The sequence below is a fragment of the Coenobita brevimanus genome, chromosome 98, assembly GCF_032717465.1.
Source record: "Coenobita brevimanus isolate Jiangsu-jjx chromosome 98, ASM3271746v2, whole genome shotgun sequence".
NCBI lineage: Eukaryota > Metazoa > Arthropoda > Malacostraca > Decapoda > Coenobitidae > Coenobita > Coenobita brevimanus.
Genome location: NC_137051.1, coordinates 10,164,603 through 10,186,621, shown reverse-complemented (window position 1 = coordinate 10,186,621; position 22,019 = coordinate 10,164,603). Strand labels below are relative to the sequence as shown.

Genomic DNA, 22,019 nt, shown 5'->3' with positions numbered 1-22,019 from the left:
TGACCATGCACTTCTCACAACATTCATCCAGCCAGCTCAATCTTCCCCTAGCCTCACCGACTTCCATTACTCTTCTCACACACTCATCCACCATATCCTTCCACCTTCTCCCTGGCCTATCTTGCCTCCTCTTTCCTTCAAATTCGCTCTGATATACCTTTTTCACCACTCTATTGTTATTCATTCTCTCCACATGACCATACCATCGCACTACACTCTTCGATTCTGGTGTCTACAGACTTCCTCACTCTGCATCTTTCACGAATCATATTATTTCGTACCCTGTCCACTCTCTGTACTCCATATACTTTCCTCAGCAGTCCTACCTCCACTCCTCACTCTTGACTTTTAATTTTCATGCCACACCATAGTCTCACATCCATATGTTAAAAGTTGGCACTAACACTCCTTCATGTACGCCTCGCGCAGCTGCAACCCTCAAGCCTCTGTTTCTTATCAAGGCCTTCATTGCACCAGCTACTTTCCTTCCTTGTGTCACTCTACTTTCCACTTCTTTTGCGCATTTTCCTCTCTTTTCTATCACTGCACCTAGCTATCTGAACTCTATGACTAATTCCAGTCTCCCTCCATTCACTGTAACATCACACTGGGGGTCACCTTCTCTCTCGATTACCATCAGTCTACTCCTTTCTATTTACTTTCAAGGCACGACGCTCACAGACATCAACAAAACTCTGCACTAGTCAACTAAGTTCTTGTCCGGTATTTGGAAGTAGCACTGCATCATCAGCATTCAGTACCAACGCCATCCCTCTCTCCATTACTCGTGTTTTACCTTCTCTCATCACATCATCCATATATGGCATATACTGAACAACCACGGGGTCATCGCACAACCTTGTCGCATGCCCACACTGATCGTGAACCATTAGATGCCCATTTACCCTTACCCATGCCTCACTACCATCATCAAAACTCTAGACGGCACCTAGCACCTTACCATCTACACCGTACATACGTAAAACCTTACACAATCCTTCTCTGTCTACTTTGTCGTATAATCTTTCCATATCCGTGAATGCCATAAACACTTGTACTCCTTCTCACAAGCCTTCTCTACTACCGGGTATCTATCTCACTGCAAATATTAAAACCACTATAAACGTATTCACATATCAACCTTCTCTTATTCTAATGGTGTAAATATTAAAACCACTGTAAATGTATTCATATATCAACCTTCTCTTATTCTAATGGTATAATATTAGGTAAGTTAAGACTTGCCTCAAGAAAGCACAAAACTAGGGTGTCTGGAATGTGTGAAGTTTGGCTGCAAACTTTTTCTTAATATATACCTTTTCGTTAATTTATTGTGATATTTAGTTTATTATTGCTGGCAGAAATATTCTTAATGCAGACACCTTTTTTTTCTGACTTGCAAAGATCAAGTTGGTGAATCTACAGTATTTTATTATTAGATGATAAGTACTGTACTTTGGTTCTGTAACGCTCATCAAGTTAGCAGATACTGGAGCACCAATTATATTTTCATTTGCATAATTTGGTTTTTTATTTTTATTTTTTTGCCACAGTTACACAGTACTGTATGTTCAGTGGATCACACTACTGTATATACACACATTTATACCCAGTATCCAATTTCAGGTTCATTTACTATTACGTCAGGTTTTATTGGTTCCCTTGGGTTTTGTTCACAAGCAATGCTACAGGGTCCGGTCAGAATTTAATAAAGTTAGGTCTAGTGGCAGTCTGTTATATCTAGTGGCAGTCTGTGTTAGGTCTAGTGGCAGTCTGTTATGTCTAGTGGCAGTCTGTGTTAGGTCTAGTGGCAGTCTGTTATGTCTAGTGGCAGTCTGTGTTAGGTCTAGTGACAGTCTGTTAGTTAGATCAGAATCTGATTTGGTTAGACTAGCACCAACGGTAGCCTAGCTTAATCAGCTAGTTTGATTTGGTTTGGTTAGGTTAGGATTAGTGGTAGACTAGTAATATAATGAATGCTTTAGTCAATTATGTCATCAGTACTGTATTCTACTTTAGAAAGCATAAAGCTTGTGCATATAGTTTTACCAAGAGTTCTGCCTCCAAGACAAGCTGGTATTTACTGTATTTCAATATATTGTACGTTCAGGCATAAATTTTCCCTTTTTATAATTATATTTTGTGCCATGATTTTTTTTTTTTTTTTTTTTTGCAATTTTTATTTCAAAGACACTTCTTTACTGTGGAATGGAAGAACAACTTCAAACACCCTTTCAGGTAATATGTCGAATTATCTGTATGTCTATTGCCAGACGCCAAAATCCCGTAAGAATAGGTGGCCACAAACAAATCGCCTCCACGTCCCCCGCCATTTCACTGCCCACCCCCAGCTCATACCCCCCTCTCTCATATACCTCTCCACTTCATCTCTTCATCCTCGGCTTCCCCACTCTCCCCCCCCCCCCCGTCCAACTCACATACACTCTCCTCGTTCTCCATCCTCTTCACATACCCAAACCACCTCAGTGTATTTCTCCTAACGCTTTCTATCACATCCACATCCACACCACAACGGTCCTTCACTTCCTCATTTGAGTCTGTCTCTCCATGTAACTCCAGATACTCCTCTCAAATAACTCATTTCCACTGCTCTCACTCTTGTTTGTGTCCTTCCAACAAGGTCCAAGCTTCACTTGCATACGTTAGAGATGGTATCACAATATTATCATGCAGTAACATTTTAAATTCCATGCTCACGTCCCTATTTCTTATCACTGCTTTCAAAGAACCTGCAACCTTTCTTCCCTGTTGTACCGTACCCTTTCAAGCACTTTATCTTCCAACCTTCCATCCTTACTCACCACACTACCCAAGTAATTAAATGCACTCACATTTTCCTCAGCAACCAACCCAAATGTACATTCAGTGATTTCATTCCTCTCGATGACCATAACTTTACTCTTCCCTACATTCAGCTTTAGGTTCCGTTTCTTCCACTCTCCCAAACTCATCCACCAAGCCTTGCAGTTCCCCTTCGTCTTCACTTAACAATACAGTATCATCTGCAAACAACAATACAGGAAGTTTCCAAATGCTGCTTGCCTTCTCTCACTGGGGCTTCTGCAACATCCACTGCCCTACCGTTTACCTTCTTTATAACCCCATCCATATACAGACTGAACAACCATGGAGAGATGACTGTTTCACTCCAACATTCAGAAAAATTCATTCAGTTCACTATCCACACGTACTGCAGCCTTAGCATCCTCATACATGCTCTTTACAGCAGTCAACAACTTCCCATTTACTCCATATATTCTTAACATTTTCCATATTCCTTGTCTATCCACTCTGTCCTATGCTTTCACCAAATCCATGAAGGTCACATACAACTTCTTTCCCTTCTCTAGAAACTTTTCTGCTTAAGACCTAAAGATGCATATCTGACCTACACAACCTTTTCCCTTCCCAAAACCTCCCTCTTCTTCTCCAACTAATTCTTCTGTTATTTCCCCATCTGTCAATAAGCATCTTACTAAAGATGAATATCTGATCTACACAACCTCTTCCCTTCCTAAAACGTCCATGTTCTTCTCCAATTATTTCCTCTGTTATTTCTCTAACTGTCAATATGTATCCTACTATATACTTTTCCTATTACACTAAGAAGACAAATCCCCCTACGATTACCACACTTCATTTTCCCCTTTTCCTTTGTACAGGGGAATCATTATACCTGACTTTCAAATCTCCGGGATTCTACCTTCCTTCCAGGCCAATCTGCACATCTTCCATATCCATTCTATTACTATCACTCCCGCATGAATTTCACCACACGCTCGTAAATTCCCGGGGCTTTCCCCATTTTGACTTTCTTCATTGATTCCATTACTTCCATCCTATTGATCTCTTCCTCCCTTCTCACCTCCCTCCTCCCCCCAGCAATTCCCCCAGCCACTTACACTTGCACTGCTTTCATTCTCTATGGTTAACAGTTCCTTAAAGTGTTCTCTCCATCTGCTCACTTCTCCCTTCTCCACTATCAGTCCACCATTTTTATCTTCACTCCCCTGACTTCTTCATCACCGTGTCTAACTCTCTTTACCTCCTTCCCGAACATTTTCATACATTCCCGCCACTTTATACTCAAATTCCTTTCAAATTCCTCATCCACTCTCTTCTTGCTCTCTCTCACTAATTTTTTCACCTCTCTTTTTCTCCACACATAACTCTCTCTTCCATCCCTCATCTTCCTCCATGCTTCTGCTTCCCATCCACTCACTAAATGCAGTCTTCTTTTGCACCACAGCTTGTTTCATCTGTTCATTCCACCATGCTGTTCCTTGCACCCCACTTCGTCTTCTCTTCAACCCACACACATGCTGCACAGAATTCTTCTGTGCATATCTTTAACACCTTCCACCTCCATCTGCTCCTAATCATATTTACCCAATCACTCCTCTATTTCTCCCATATATTCTGCCTTTTTTTTTTTTCCAACCTCTTGCAACCTTTCTACTCTCTTTGTGTGGTCTACTTCCTCCCATCCTTCTGTTCATCTACTGTACCTGAATCTTGACTTTCACCACCACCAACAAGTGGTGGTCAAGAAGTCCACTCCCTCAACCTCTGTATGCTCTTGCATCCATTACATACCTTCTCATTTTGATATCCACATACTGTACACATTAATCATTTCCTTCCATTCATTCATTTCACCACCCACTCTTCTCATCACTCACCACGTATACCTGTGGATCATTTTGGGCCTGATGAGGGTACTGGCTATCACCAACCCCCTCCCTGCACAAATGTGCACTAGAACACTGATATTCTCTTCCACTTTCGCAGGCACACTCCATTCAGCAACTACTCCATCCACCTTCACATTTCCTACAGAACTTTTCCATTCGTATCCCCAGACCAAAACACTCTCTCATTCCTTTCAAATTTTTCCATGCACGCTTCCACATTTGCCCCAAAGTCTTCTTTCACTCTGCTTGCACGATTCCTACCTTCAGTCTTACCCACACAATCCTTGAACCAATTCATCCATACTCTCTTATATTCTCCATACATCTCCTGCAAACAAACATACCCCCTTTTTTGCCCTTTCATTCTCACGTATTCCCGCGCATATACTCCATCCATTACTCCCACTCTCACCTCTCCATTTAGTCTCGGTTAATCCATACGAGTCCACTTTTGCACCCTAAAGCACCTGGACAATCTCTCACTTCATCATTCGCACCCCTTACATTCCATGTTGTAATCCGTACCATGTCCTTTCTCTGGTCCTTGGTCGTCACCTTTTTATCTATCCTGGTCCGAGGCTTCTTGTTTGTATTTTTAGTTACCGGTAGCTGTTTTCCGGGGAAGGGCACTAACCCTCTAACAACCCACTTGTTGACGCGTAGGAAACATGAGTTGGTTAGTTATAAGGCCGCCACCATGCATATTAAATGATTTCCAGATTTACAGGAAATCATTTGGCTTGTCACTCAATGTACAGCTACCCTGAAATAAAGTACCACTACACTGAGTGAGTGGATGATGGGCGCCCCCACCGAATTAAGAAAATCTGCTACAACGAAATTCCTGCCAGCAACGATAAATTATAGAATAACGAAAAAATATACGTGTATTATGAAAAACTTGCAGTCAAACCTAACACATTCAAGACACTTTAGTTCTAAAGACAGACTTTCTTTGAGGCTAGCCTTAACTTTATCTGATATTAAAGTACGAGAAGGTTCATGAATGTATACATTTATAGTGGTTTTCACTCTTACGTATTGATTTCCTTCCAGAAGAATCAAGGATATTGTAAAAGCCGCAATGTTGAATATTTAGAACCAGCACAGAGGTTGTAATGGTTTCGTGACGTCACACCAACTCTATACCTTTGCAAGCCAAGGCAGCAGTTCTTTCTGACCTATTAGTCAAAATACTATCCTGGTAATGCAGTAGCTGTATACTCAAGATATTAAAATTACCAGCAGTTCTTCAAGGTACCGGTACCATACGGCACATTATAACATGGTCAAGGTCAGAATGAGAACTGCTGGTCACGTACGCTGCGAGAGGTGCCAGTAGGCATAAGGATGATGTTTAGTATGGTCACTTCTGTCGAAGTGTTTCCCTAATAACTGTTAAAGTTTTTACAGCACGACCATCACTGGTTGGTAAAAGAGCAAACCACTGCACTGGAAGCACACATCCTTCTCACAAAACGAAATGGAAAGTGAAAGTAACAACTTGGTTACCAACTGTCCATTCACTACTTTTCGGCACAACCTAAAGATTATGGAAAATAGAATACGTATTCATAAATTTGCATTCCCACTTAAACTGATCAAGAACTCGAGAGCGTTCTGGATAAATCTTAATACATCCAGGAATTCCAATGCTGTTCTTTCTTCTTGCTTTTGCCTCGCCTACTGACCGCTGCCACACGTCCAGTTGATACAGTTCCATCAAAGATAACTTTCTGACACTAATTAACTATCTAAACTTACCGAAACCTTCCTTCCATTCCACATACCAAGCAAGGACAAAAAACTCACGACCACCGTGATTTAGCGCTGCAAGCACGTCCATGGTCAAGAACCTTTGCGTTTATGCCTGCTGCATTGACTTGTAGATTTTCACATTTTAAGTAATAGGAACGGTTTATGTTAATGTCAAAATAAGAGCACCAACCTGTAAAAACGGGGCAGAGACTTCCAAATCAAACTCATGGTGGGGAGAACGGTGTGTTGGGGTTCGACGAACAGCCAGCGGTGAGGATGAGGAGATTTCGGGACAGATGTGGTGACCCGAAGTTGCCGGATACTTTTATTCAACGCTATGTATACTAAAACGGGTATAACGGATCACCATTTTAAGTAAACTTGCAACCTTTGCATGAATTATTTAAGTTGCCGAAATATCGAGCATGATCAGATGTATTGCATTAACTGTACAGCTCAGCAAAGAAAATGTTAATAATTGTACATCAACAAACCTATGAACACCTGCCACCCCTTGACTACTAGCTGCACTAAGAACAGTTGTTTTTATGTACAGTCACATGTAACGAGCACTCATGGAAGACGACTACTATATGCTGTTGCATGTTCGGTTTTCACGAATAAGTTTTATTCGAAAACACAATATAATATATTAAACACGATGTAGTATATATGGCCTACGAACGTTAAGAAACAAAGTGCCTAAAGCTTATTTAAAAAATAAAAAAGTAAAATAGAAAATGGAAAGTCCCGTAGACGAAATGTATTTTGCAGAGCATAGTTCAAGTTGAACTTTACATAAATCGTCCCAGTTCATCCAGTTAAAAAGAGATGTAATTAATAATCCGAGTAATCAGATCCACTTATTTGACGATGAAAAATGAGATTTTATATAGTCTTAAATGTTATGTAGTATTTATAGAATTTGAAGAATGTATTTGCGGGATTAGGGCGTCGGGCTATAGATTATAGAAGTTACTGAAAATCATGAGTACGTGATCTGCATTTTGCCAATGGCTTCTAACATTACCACAGTACCTGTATCCTTGTAGTTGTGGTGGCTTTTGTATTTGTATATACAATATGTGGCTTTAAAGATATATGAATAAATATCTGGTGCGGCAAAGCATATCACTGGATATTCTTGAATGAACTGTATATTGTGGAAACTTATTTACCACAGCTCGTTATAATTTAATAACCACAATATATATAATACAATGTGAATGAAGGAATATTGAAATCAGGATACAGCATGGTGTAGCCAACAGGAAATATTGTTCTCTATGGGACCGAGATTTCCCTCAGCTGAACAGAATTGTTTGGAGGCAGTAAGAGTAAAATGCCAAAATGAAGCCTCAACCCACTTAAAGGCTGAGTACTGGAGAGGCTGCACTGCCCAGCCTAATATTGTCACAATATCACCCAATATGCATAGCTGCTGTATGAGAAAATTTAGTATTTTGAAACCTCTTTAGCTTATAATGACTGCCTGAAACAGGGTATTCCAAATTACTGTACCTGGCATACAAAAATGAACAGAAACATACCTCGAAGATCTAAATTTTAGAAACTAATTGCTAAATGCTACTTCCTTTGCTGAAAATATTGGGATATGTAGCACACAGCGTGAGTACAGCCTATCTGGAAAAAAAAACAAAAAAAAATTGTGGATGTTGTACAAGGCATCTACAGTAAATGCAGTCTACATTAAACCTTGAGAGATGTGCTAGCATTTCCACATCGCTGGTCCCATAAAATGGGTGAAACTGGCAATCAGATTAGTAAGTAACAATGAAATAGGCTTAATGCTCTCAGGCACAAATAACTTATAGCTGAATAAAACTATTTAACATAAACTGGAAGAGAATAGGAGTAGTTTCAAGCATGAGAAGGTTAGTTGTGATGGTACTAAGCCTCTAATGTTTGGGACAACTAGTTCTGTTCCCATTATTGTTAAATGATTTTATTCTACTAAGTCATACTAATCCTGGAAGTGTTAACTGCAAAAATAACTTAATATTAAGAATGTCATCCACATATTTGGCTGAGAAAAAAAAAAAAAAAAAAAAAAAATGCTACTTTCAGTAAGAACTCACTGTTAATGTGATAGGAGTGGGATGGAAACCCATCTGCCCTCTTGGTATTGCCATAAAGATGCTGCAACCTAACTATCTCTGTCTCTATTGTCAGACGCCTTAATCCCGTAAGGGTAGCTCTACACTGACTGGTAAGCCAAATGAGTTCCTGTAAACCAGGAAAGCATTTACAACGCTGGGTGGTAACCTTATAACCAACCAATATGTGTTCCCCATGTGACAACAAGTGGGTTGGCGGAGGGTTAGTGACCCTCCCCGGAAAACATCTGACTAGAAATATGAACAAGCAGCTCGGCAACCTAACTGACCTTTCGTTATTTTACAACATCCTCATCTTTCCTACAGAAGAGTAAGGTGGGGAGAAACTGTGAACGAGGATCAATGTTTAATATTTAATCACCTCGATGTTCTCTTTTCTACTTCCTAATACAGTACTTCTAAGCTAAGAGAAGCTGGCGATGTTTCTCTGCCCAAAGATGATTTCTGTATCTTTGATATGATACAATGCATCAGGAATGAAGTGAAGGACAAGGTCTGAGTATGAAACAGATGCAGTGAAAGAGTAGGTGAACATTTAACCCAGGCTGCACCTTCTTTCTCCTGTGATTCATGTCCCTCCAGAGACCTTAATAAGCTCTGCTCTTGATTCCCCTCTCCACTCAATGTGAATATAATACATGGGGTATAAACAGTGGTAATGTTCTAACTTTGATTAATTCAAGTACAGTGATAAAGTTCTTAAATGCTGACTTTGTGAACTACATCAACATACTACTGCCCTTAGCAACATACAGTATCACAAGAAAAGAACTACAAACCCGCTGAACTGATAAATGTGTAAATATACCCCTCTAAATGTTAAACTATACATTTCCCATGACATGCTACTAATACATCAGTGATAAAGATTATTTAGGATTCAGACAACCCCCATCTTTGGCACAATGGCACAATACTGGCATACATCACATAATGCTCAATATCCAACATTGGTGGTAGGTGATGGTAACCATCATCCACTCACTTGATGTAGTGCTGCCTACTTCTTCCTTCACCTTGTCATACTTTTTCTGTTTGCCCTCCTCTCTTCGTACTTCTCCCATCTTTCCTGTCACTTTTTATTACTCTTCTCTTGCTCATCATCCACTCACTCAATGTCAGGATGCCTTGTCTTTACACAGAGTGACAAGTCAAATGGTTTTCTGTACTGAGAAAACCATTTACTATGCTGGGTGGTAACCATACAACCGGGCTTTTTGACTGGGTTAAGTGTCCCCCAGACTCCTCTATCTAAAATCACTTAATCATGAATCATGGCAAATGTTTCGGAGAGCCTCGGAGGGCCCAATACCTGCCCAGGGCCCCAACCAAATGGGCGGCTTGAATAGTGAATGAATGGAAGTGTGGCCCATTGGATTGGGCAAATCTGGGCAGTATGGATGTTGCAACTCCTCACCCTGCCCTGGGGTGGGAAAGGAGGCCCAGATGACAATGATGATGATGATGACTTTCATTTTCAAGTGGCTTTACACTGAGTGACATGCCTAATGGTCTTCTATAAGCTAGGAAATGATTTACAGCACTGGGTGGGAACCATATTAACCAGCTCATATGTGTTCCCTCTGTGTCAACAAGTGGGTTGGTGAAGGGTTAGTGCCCCTCCCTGTAGAATAACTCGAGGACAAACGGCCACCTTTCATGAGATCATGGCGTCTGGCTATAGATAAATAGACAGGCAAGAAAACTGTCCATCTATCTATTGCCAGACGCCTTAATCCCGTAATGGGTGGCCACAAACAAATCGCCTCCATGTTGCCCTGTTCTTCGCCATTTCATTGACCTGCTCCCAGCTCACACACACCCCTCTCTCATATACCTCTCCACTCCAACCCTCCATCTCATTCTTGGCCTCCCCCTCCCTCTTCCCCCCTCCACCTCACTCACATACACTCTCCTCATTAGTTTCTCACTCTCCATCCTCTCCATATGGCCAAACCACCTCAATGTGTTTCTCCTAACACTTCCTATCACAACCGCGTCCACACCATAATGATCCTTCACCTCCTTATTTGTCAGTCTGTCTCTCCATGTGGCTCCACATGCTCCTCTCAAATAACTCATTTCCACTGCTCTCTCTCTTGACTTCTGTCCCTCCAACAAGGTCCAAGCTTCACTTCCATACTTGGTTTCACAATACTATCATGCAGTAACTTTTTCACTAAAGATCTAAGAATGAATATCTCATCTACACAACCTCTTCCTTTCCTAAAACCTCTCAGTTCCTCTCCAATTAATTCTTCGGTCATTTCCCTAACTCTGTCAATAAGTATCCTACCATATACTTTTCCTATAACACTAAGACAAATGTCCCCCTGATTACCACACACTTTTTTCCCTTTTTACTTTATCTGTCTATCTATCTATAGCCCGACGCCCTAATCCCGCAAAGGGTGGCCGCAGACATAACGCCTCAAGTCGCTCTGTCACCCACCATTTGACTACCCTCCCCCCAACTCACCCCCCCTCCCTCATATACCTCTCAACTCCATCACTCCACCTCATCCTCGGTCTACTTTGTACAGGGGAATAATTATACCTGACTTCCAGTCTTCCGGGATGCTACCTTCCTCCCAGGCCAATCTACACATCTTCCACATCCACTCTACTACTATCTCTCCCCCATGCTTCAGCATTTCGCCACACACTCCATCAATTCCTGGGGCTTTCCCCATTTTAACTTTCTTCATTGCTTCCACAACTTCCGTCCTACTGATTTCTTCCTCTCTTCTCACATCCCACCTTCTCCCAGAAATTCCCCAGCCACTTATACTTGCATTACTTTCATTCTCTATGTTCAACAATTCCCGAAAGTGTTCTCTCCATCCGCTCACTTTTTCTCCCTTCGTCACTAGTAATCTACCATTTTTATCTTTCACTCCTCAGCTAACTTCTTTGGCACCCTGTCTAACTCTCTTTACCTCATTCTAGAACATTTTCTTACATTGCCTCCACTTTACCCTCAAGTTCCTTCCAAATTCCTCATCCACTCTCTTCTTACACTCTCTTACTAATCTTTTCACCTCTCTCTTCTTTTCTACATACAACTCTCTCTTCCGTCTCTCAACTTCTTCCTTGCCCCTGTTTCTCATCCACTCACTATATGCTTTCCTCTTTTGTGCCACAGCCTCTCTCACCTCTTCATTCCACCATGCTGTTCCCTACACCCCTTTTCGTCTTCTCTTCACCCCACACCACCTCACATGCTGCACAGATTTCTTCTGTGAATATCTTGCACACACCTTCCACGTCCCCCGTCTGCTCCAATCCATATTTACCCAATCACTCCTCCACTTCTCTCTTATATTCTGCCTTTTTCCCATCCTCTTGTAACTTTTCCACCCTCCTTGTATGAACTACTTCCTCTTGTCCTTCCCTTCTTCTATTTCTCCATTTCATTTGGACTATCAGAAAGTCCATTTCCCCAACCTCTATATACTCTTGCATCCATTTTACACATCTTCGCATCCTTTCATCCACACACACATAATCAATCATTGCCTTCCTTTCATTCAGTTCACCACCCACCCTTCTCATCACTCGCCATGTATACCTGTGGATCATTTTGTGCCTGAAGAGGGTATTGGCTATCACCAACCCCCTCCCTGCACAAATGTCCACTAATGCACTGCCATTCTCATCTATCTCAGCAGGCACACCCCACTCACCAACTATTCCATCCACCTTCATATTCCCTACTTTACCATTCAAATCACTGATCAAAAACACTCTATCTGTCCTTTCAAACTTTTCCATGCACGCTTCCATACTTGTCCAGAACTCTTCTCTCACTCTGCTTGCACGATCTTGTGTTGGCGCATACACGCACACAATCTCCCACATTTATAGTCCCACTTTCAATCTTACCCACATAATCCCTGAGCCAACTGACATACTCTCTTATATTCTCCTTCCATCTGTTATTGTACTCTCTTATATTCTCCTTCCATCTGTTACTCACAATAACAAACACTCCTTCTTTTTCCCTCTCATTCTCATCTACTCCCGTGCATATACTCAATCTATACTCCCATTCTCTCACACTCTCACCTCTCCATTTAGTTTCAGTTAATCCACATACATCCACTTTCACACCCTCATGCACCTGGACACTCTCTCTCTCTTGCACCTCATCATTTGCACCCCTTACATTCCATGTAGCTATCCATGCCATGTCCTTCATTCAGTCCTTAGTCGTCACCTTGTGGTCGGTCCTGAAAGAAAACTTAAGTGGGAAAAAAGGTTAGGATGATGTGTTTTATGATGATGATGATGATGACAGTAAAAAAAACTTACATGTTTATCTCGGCCACTACCTCACACAGTCTTGAAACTTATCAACATTGTGATAGTATCAAACCACTCATGCTAAAAATTTTAACTTTTAGGTACTAGACTATGGTACGTTTTTTCTGAGTTTACTGATACAGCATTACAAAGTACAGTACAATAATACCTCACTGATGTATGCCAGAGTAGTGAAGTGAAAACTGACTTCAGCAGATGCAAAAATGTGATATAAACAGTGTGATAAAATACAGACTGCTGCAACCTTGTGAGTTTGAGAAACTCAGAAGTAATGCATACCAGTATAGGTATGACAGGTAGCAGTATAATAATATAGTAGATAATACAGAAAGAAATGTGGGTACATGCTCATGGAGTTTAATATACTTACAAAGCCAAAAACAGCATAGCAAAGATTAACAATGCAGCATCCTAGAGATTTACTAGGAGTGTATGCAAGTGAAATAGAGGGAGAGACTGAGGATGGGATGGAGGGATTGGAGGGGGATGAGACATCATGAGACAGGGTGGTGTGAGCTGGGGGAAGGGCAGCCAAAAGGCACAGGACTGGGTGACATGGAGGTAATTTGCTTCTGACGTACCCTTACGAGATTACGGTGTCTGGCTATAGACAAATTACAAGAACAATGGTCATTGTGGACTTTCAGTAATTAATGGTTACAAAGAACTACCTATAATTATACATGTCAGTATAACAGACAGAAGAAAACCAGGTAGATTTAATGTGCAATAAAGGCAAAAGTCCAATATAGTGAATATTAGATTATAAATAATAATATTCCTATTTCCAGATTTAAAATACTAATCTCTCCTCTCATGTTTTTCTTTTTAATTGTACAGAAAGTAATCATATCACTATAAGGCAGTTATCATATAATATATGGGATGTAAAGGAAGCCAGGACAAATAACATAACATTACTGTATATGGCAATACATAGACAGGTGACAGTGTTGATTGCTGCCATTAATGTTGGTATGAAAACATACACTAGTATACAATGTACAGGGCCACCAGTTGAGACCTGGAGGCTCATCCTGACTGGCAACATTCACTGGGGGGGGTTGGCAGAGGCTATCCAGTTCTTGTTGGTATGTAATGATGGATGCTTTTTCTAGAACTGGACTTAATGATGGTTGTCCCATTTGATGAATGTTCAGCGGTGACTGCTTCCTCAAGGAAGGTTGACTTGGATACTTATTTAACTTCTAAAGCAACATAGATGACTTCTCCAGAAAGGAACTTTCATACAGAGACTGCAAGTATTACAGATCACAGAGTGGCCTCAAAGGAACTTTTAATGTTGTTGAGTAACTCTGCTCTGTCTGGCCAAGTACACCCATCAACTGCAGGTAAGGGGGAAGAAGGGGGCTGAGTCAGTAGAAAGGTGGCCTGCAGTCCTAATGGACCCAGGTTCAAATCCTGGCTGGGGCAGGGAACAGTTGAAGGATTTGAAATTCATAAAAGCATACTTTATTGATCTACCAGAAGTCCCACTGACATGTCGTACAAATACCCTCGCTAATACCAAAACACCTGTCCTGTATGAGATAGCCCTAGCATGTATTCAATATGGTTGGTGGACGTTAGTGCCGAAGTTGTGAAAAGTAGAGGTGTATGGTATGTATGAGGACTACTGGGCCCTGGAAGCAGGCTGTGAAGCCTATGTCCAGAATCGGACACATTTAGGTGGGGATGCTCACCATCCACTCACTCAATGTAGCGCTGCTTTGGGTGTCTGCCTTTTCCTCTCTTCCTTCCTTCCTCTTCTCTCTCTCTTTCCTTCATTCTTTCCTCTTCCTTCTGCCTATGGGTGACTGTACACTGAGTGACACACCACATGGTTTCCCGTACACCATTTACTACGCTGGATGGTAACCACATAAACAAATTATGGTGCCTGGTGGTTTAGTGGGTAATTAAGGCGCTCCAGTCAGATTGAGCCACTGTAGGCTTATATCCAAGAGGTGGTTGGGGTTTATTGCTCACGTAAGGCCACTCAGGGATGCATGAGGCTGGTCACTCTCATCTTAAATGTCAGGATCAACATGCTTAGCCCCAGGCTCCTATGCTCCTCATGGGGCAACATAGGTTTGGATGATGGATGGATATACTGTATATACTGACTTATCGGATACGTTTATGTGAAGCTAAAGAATGTGGTGAATGTTTTTGGCGTATTAGATAGAACCAGGATTCCGGGGGGTTTGAATGATGAGTGATAGGCTGTCTGGACGTGCTACTCCTCACCCTGCCCTAGGGAGGGAATGGAGGTCTGGATGATTTATATATATATATATATATATAGGTTAGTACTTGGATGGGTGACCGCCTGGGAACACCAGATGCTGTTGGCATCCCTACATGTCAAGTGGGATTGGTGGAGGATTAGTGCCCCTCCCTATAAAACAATTAACTCTAAGCCATTGGCCACCCCGTCTGGGATACATGGCGTCTGGCAATGAATGAATGAAAAAAAAATATATATATATAAAACTTGTCCCTGCAGAGCCGTCCCATGCAGTGCACCAGCGTTTCCTAGAGGAAAACAGCGCCTTATATAGTGAGGTGCAGGGAATGGTGTGGAGGCTTGGTTCTTGAGTGGTCGTTGCATATGTCTCTCCATCCACAAAATAGGGGTACCATAGTAGGCTCTACATTACCCATTATTAGATTATACAGTTGACACCCAGTATTATAAATGGTTCCCTTAGTTAAAAGAAACCATTGGCTTGTCACTCAGTGCAGAGCCTATTTAAGTGGAAAGAAGAGTAAAAAAAATATAGATGACAGGAAGGATGGGAGAAATAAGAGGAGAGGGCAGACACAAAAAGAATGTTGAAGATGATGGTAGTAGGAGACAGCACTAAAACAAGTGAGAAGATGATGGTTGCCACCATCTACCGTCTTTCAAAGAAGCAAAAAGGACAACAAACAACAACAGATCTAATAGTCTTTTGGGGGCTCTTTGTAACAGAGAAGACTATGATTATGATATCTAATTCTGGGAACTGAAGACAAGGATAACAGAGCAAGAAGGCTCCTACCTACCCACAAAACCCACCACTCAAAACTGGCAGGAAAATATGAGAAGAACCACCATGCAGCATAGAGAAACTACCATGAAAATTTCATTGGAAATATTGAATATATATATATATATATATATATATATATATATATATATATCTATTGCCAGAAGCCTCAATCCCGTTTGGGGGGGCCACAAACAAATTGCCTCCACGTCGCCCTGTCCCCCGCCATTCACTGCCCCGCTCCCAACTCACATCCCCCTCTCTCATATACCTCTCCACCCCATCCCTCCATCTCATCCTCGGCCTCCCCCTCCCTCTTCCCCCCCTCCACCTCACTCACATACACTCTCTTCGTCAGTCTCTCACCCTCCATCCTCTCCACGTGGCCAAACCACCTCAGTGTGTTCCTCATAACGCTTCCTATCACATCCACATCCACACCACAACGCTCCTTTATATTCTCATTCGTCAGCCTGTCTCTCCATGTGACTCCACAGGCTCCTCTTAAATAACTCATTTCCACTGCTCTCACTCTTGACTTGTGTCCTTCCAACAACGTCCAAGCTTCACTTCCATACGTTAGAGTTGGTATCACAATACTGTCATGTAGTAATTTTTTCACCTCCATGCTCACTTCTCTGTTTCTTATCACTGCTTTCAAAGAGCCAGCAACCTTTCCTCCCTACTGTATATATATATATATATTTTTTCATGCATCCGACTCTGGGCAAAGACTTCATGGCCTATATCTCAGAGGCAGTAGCCTATGCCAAGGCCCAGTAGTCCTCCTACACCTCCACATGTCACCACTTCAGCGCTAACACCCAATGTCCATATTGAATACACGTTAGGGCTGTCTCATACAGGACTGGTGTACTGGTATTTGCGGGGGTATTTTTACGACATGTCGGCGGGTCATCTTGTTGATCAGGAACGTCTGCTTTTTGTGATATTCAAATTCTTAAACTGTTCCCTGCCCCAGCCGGGATTCGAACCTGGGTCCATTAGGACTGCAGGCCGCCTCTCTACCGATTCAGCCACCGCCTCCCCCTACATACACACTGTACTGAATTGTTTTTACTTCTCTCATCACTCCATCCATATATATACAGTAACCCCTCCAATATCCGGATCAATAGAGCCATCAGTAGGTTCAGATATTGGTTTCGTCCGGATATTGGGCCCCAGCTTATGGACTTGTACTTATGGACCCTAACTCAGAGAAACACCTATACAACTCCCTCTGGACATGCATAGCACCTATTTAACACCCAAATCACACCAATAAGGCACATAAATGACTGAAATAAATGCAAAAGAAACATAAAATGAGGGTTTAGAAGTATGTTCATACATTAATAAACATTCTGGTACTTATGGACCCCAACCGAACCTAACTCTGAAAAACACATTCCTACTGCACATGCATGAGGTAAGTATAGTATGGAAAAAAGTACAGTATGACACATTCTGGTAAGTATAGTATGGAAAAAAGTACAATATGAAACATTCTGGCTACTTACAGCAAGTCCCTGGCCACCTCGATGAATAACCGCCTCCTCTCGGACTCTGACAGTAAGAACGATTTCCTGAAGCACTTGCAGTACACTCTTCCTGAAGTCTTGCACTGAACTTAGTCAATAACACACAGAAGTCCGTTCTCTTCACAGTGTTCACTTTAGTCCAAATAATGTTCCAGTTAACTTTCGTGTTGCACATAAACTTTTCCCAATCTTTTCAATTTCTAAAGCCAAAACAAAGAAGGTTAGTTACGTTAAATTTTGTTTCCACTGAGTCTTTTCTCTCATTTCGAAAACCTTAACACAACACACCGTTTTTTTCACTGCACAACACTCAAAATTCCCGTGTGGTCTAGTGGATAAGTTCTTGCTGTTTATTCACTGTCAGAGTCCGAGAGTATCACTGGCAGGCGACCAAGGGGTGCATCGGTGGGTCGTGGTGATGGCGTACCGACTACAGAAGACTCTGAAGATAGCCGCAAACTCACATCGAGCGGTGACTCCACTGTAGCTGATGTGCTGGGCTGTGGCTCGGAGCATGAGGGCCTGTCTTGGGGAGGCAACGGAGTGGAACCAGGGCTTGGCACAGCAGGGGTCACGGGCCTGAAAAAACTGTCAATCGTTGACTGACGCAAGGACCGACGATTCTGGTGATTGATGATGCGCTGCCGGAAAGCACGCACTTCCTTCACGAGTCCCAAGGGCCCCATCTCCCTATCGCAGTCCGGGTGTTCCAGGTAGTCTAGGACGAACTCTAGATGTTCCCGGAGTGCGCTCAGCTTGGGGATGGCTGGAATAGTGTCCTGCTGAGAGGAGTCCGCATCATCATCGCCTTCGTCGTCAGAATCTTCAAGTTCGGGACTGACACCAGCAACCGAAGACGCGATCTCGATATCAGACAACGTCTGATACCCAGGATCACCCTCGTCGTCGTCCAACCACTCACGAACATCGTCCACATCAACATCGTCGCCATGTGTACGTAGCCATGCATGGAAGTCATCCACGTCAAACCCTAGAAAATCGTACTCCACATCTGTTCCGAGAATCAGACGAGACCAACCATTTTCAAGAGTTTTCACAGGGACTTCCTTCCATGCACTAGCCCAGTTGTACAGCGCAGACTTGATGTTGTAGCGGCGAAGGTTTTCCAAAGTCCGCTTGCCTCGAGTGTCACGTCCTTCCCTGCGCTCGTCCTCGTCCTCGAGAACAACCATCACCTCGTCCAGGAACTTCCGACGGTACAGGCGCTTTGTTGCCATGATCACTCCTTGGTCCATGGGTTGAATGACAGCAGTCGTATTAGGTGGCAGAAACATGCACCTAATACGGCCATTCTCAGCAACCAAGTCCTTGTCGCATGGGTGGGCAGGTGCATTGCCGAGGAGAAGGAGAGCCTTTACCTGGTCGCGAGGAATTCCCAGTGTCTTCGTCTGGTACTGGATGACCTCCTTGACGAAGTGACGGTGAAACCAGTCTTTGAAAATCACAGCTGTGAACCATGCTTTCAAAGAATGGTACCATACGACAGGAAGGACATCCATCACCCCACAAAGGCACCGAGGCTGCTTTGCACGGCCAGCAATAACGGGCTTAAGCCGGTGCATGCCGTTAGCACTGGCACAACACAAAGCAGATATCCGTTCCTTAGAAAGCTTGCGGCCAGGTACACGCTTCTCCGTCTCATCGGCTAGTGTTCGTTGGCACCGAGCGATAGAATAGGCCAGTTTTGTCTGCGTTATAGACTTGACCGAGAGTGAGGTCCTCCCTGTCGATCAAGCCTTTCACCTTGTGCCGAAACTCATCAACTCCATCCTCGTTAGCGTCCAATGCTTCGTCATGTGCTTTACGGTTAGTAAGGCCATGTCGCAACTTGAACGCGAAGAGCCAACCCTCGGATGCCTTGAAGTCTAGGGCGTCGTGAAGCCTTGCAAACTTCTCAGCAGCAGCCTTCAGCTCCGTTCCACGTACCATCACACCAGCTGCACGTTGCTGTCGGTACCAAATCGACGTGGATCGGTCGATTTCTGCAAACTTGGGGGTAAACATAACCTTCCTTTCCACGTTGCGTTTGCTTCTCGACGAGAAGTCAGCCATGTACTGCATGAGCTTGTCTCGGGAACGCTTGATATCGAACAAAGTCGACCGGGCCAGGTTAAACTCGCGGAGAATGCGTGAAGAAGACCAACCAGCATCAACTTTCTCCAATATCTCCCGTTTCTTCTCCAGAGTCAACACCACTCTCTTCCTTTTCTCAGGAGGCGGGCCCATCATCACACACACTAAGAGGAGGGCAGAGAGCAGCAGGAGGCCTTGCAGCAAGTACGGCACCACCACAAAAGCGAGCACGTGGGCAGCCATGGCGAAGAGCGTAGGTCCAGTCGCGGTGAGAGACAGGCGGGAAGTGGGGAGGATGCAGCGGCGCTCTATTGGACATCGGAGGAATGACGAACCAAAACAATGCTCTCACGCGGCGCGCGCGGCAAGTTCAAATTACGGACGGCAAAAAAAAAAAAAAAAAAAAAAAAAAAAAAAAAAAAAAATTTTTTTTTTTTTTTTTTTTTTTTTTTTTTTTTCCGGACCATTTTGGGAATGTTTGATCCCAGGATGATAAGGTTCGGTTAGTGGGGATGTTCGGTTATTGGGCGTCCGGATATTAGAGTGATTACTGTATTGAACAACCACGGGGTCATCACACACCCTTGTCGCACGGCCAGACCGATTGTGAACCATTCACTTAGATGCCCATTTAACCTTACATATACTTCACTACCATCATAAAAACTCTTGACGACATTTAGCAGCTTACTATCTACACTGTCCATGCACAAAACCTTCCACAATCCTTCGCTGTCTACTTTGACGTATGCTTTTTCCATATCCATGAATTCCATAAACACCTTATTCTCTCTCCCACAAGCATTCTCCACTGTCTGTCTTACAGCAAATATTTGATCTACATATCCTCTGCCACTTCGAAAGCCACCCTGTTCATCACTCACTAGGACTTCTTATATCCCTCTTACTTTCTCCATAATAATTCTTCCATATATAAGGCACTACCCAAAAGTTCCAGTAATTTGAACAGAGGGAGCCAACTGTTTGCAATTTTGCCTTTTGCTGCTAGGAGGAGTCAGCAGCACCCCTTGTGTGTCAGTGTGGCCTCAGCCATGTCTGTGAGCATACATGTTGTTGAGCTATGCTTACTATTGTAACGTGGTGTGTAGGTGGTTTGGCGGTTTTGCAATGGCGGACCTCACGGAACAAAGAACCCGCATCAAGTTCTGCTTCAAGATCAACAAAACGGCTGCAGAAACTCACCAGTTGCTTCAGCAAGCCTTTGGTGACAATGCCACGTCCCAAAGCAGAACATTTTTCTGGTGCAAGCGGTTCAAGGAAGGACGAATGTCTGTCGAAGACGATGACCATTCTGGACGACCGTCAACAGCAACAACACCAGAAAATGTCGGAAATGTTTGTCAGGCTATCCTTGCAGATCACAGATGAACTATCCATGATGTTTGTGACATCGTTGGACTGTCGTACGGGAGCGTGCAATGCATTTTGTCGGTTGTGTTGGGCATGAGACGCATCGCTGCAAAATTTGTGCCAAGACTGCTGAGTGATAAGCAGAAGGTAAATCACATTGCAATTTGCAGGGAGCTCCTCTCAAATAACTCATTTCCACTGCTCTCACTCTTGACTTCTGTCCCTCTAACATGGTCCAAGCTTCACTTCCATACATTAGAGTTGGTATCACAATACTGTCATGTAGTAGCTTTATCATTTCCATGCTCACTTCCCTGTTTCTTATCACTGCTTTCAAGGAACCAGCAACCTTTCTTCCATGTTGTACCCTTTCAAGCACTTCACCCTCTAAACTTCCATCCTTACTCATCGCACTACCCAAGTATAATAATAATCTCTCCCTTGGTGACTCTACACTGAGAGACAAGCCAAATGGTTTCTTGTGGCTCAGGAATCCATTTACTTGGTTGGGCAGTAACCATATAACCAAATGACACCTGGTGGTTTAGTAAGCTAAGGTGCTCCAACCAGGTGCAGCCTTGTTATGAGTCCTATCTGAGGGGTGGCTGGGGTTTATTGCTTGCATATTGTCACTAAGGCAAGTGAGGTGGGACAACATTGCCTTAAATCTCAGGAATCAGTAGCCTAGCCCCGGGTCCTATGCTCCTGTTGTTATGGGGGAAAATGGGACTGATGATGATGATGACAATAATAATAACAGTAATAGTAATAATAAGAATAATTATTTCAAAAATAATGATCATCATTATCATTCAATCCTAGCTTGCTCCTCATAAACAGGAGCATACAGGCTCAAGATAGGCTACTCAGTCCCAGTATTTAAGGCAAGGGTGACCAGCCTCACTCACTAAGTGGCTTTATGTTAACAAGAAACCTCAACCATCTCTGAGATGGACACCCCTACAGGTTCTATTCAGTTGGAATGCTTTAACTCACTAGATCAACAGGCATCATTCAGTTATATGGTTACCGCCCAGC

At 42.9% G+C, this 22,019-nt stretch overlaps 1 protein-coding gene across 1 annotated transcript in view; it reads right to left on the bottom strand.

Moving 5' to 3' along the window:
• The window catches only part of LOC145414245 (phosphoenolpyruvate carboxykinase [GTP], mitochondrial-like), a 108,561-nt gene extending 101,862 nt beyond the window's left edge, over positions 1-6,699 (bottom strand). Inside the window, exon 1 of the mRNA XM_080283829.1 lies at positions 6,664-6,699. The gene's annotated coding sequence lies outside the window, so the exon portion shown is untranslated. The remainder of the gene's footprint in view (positions 1-6,663) is intronic.
• Between the last annotated feature and the right edge of the window lie 15,320 nt (positions 6,700-22,019).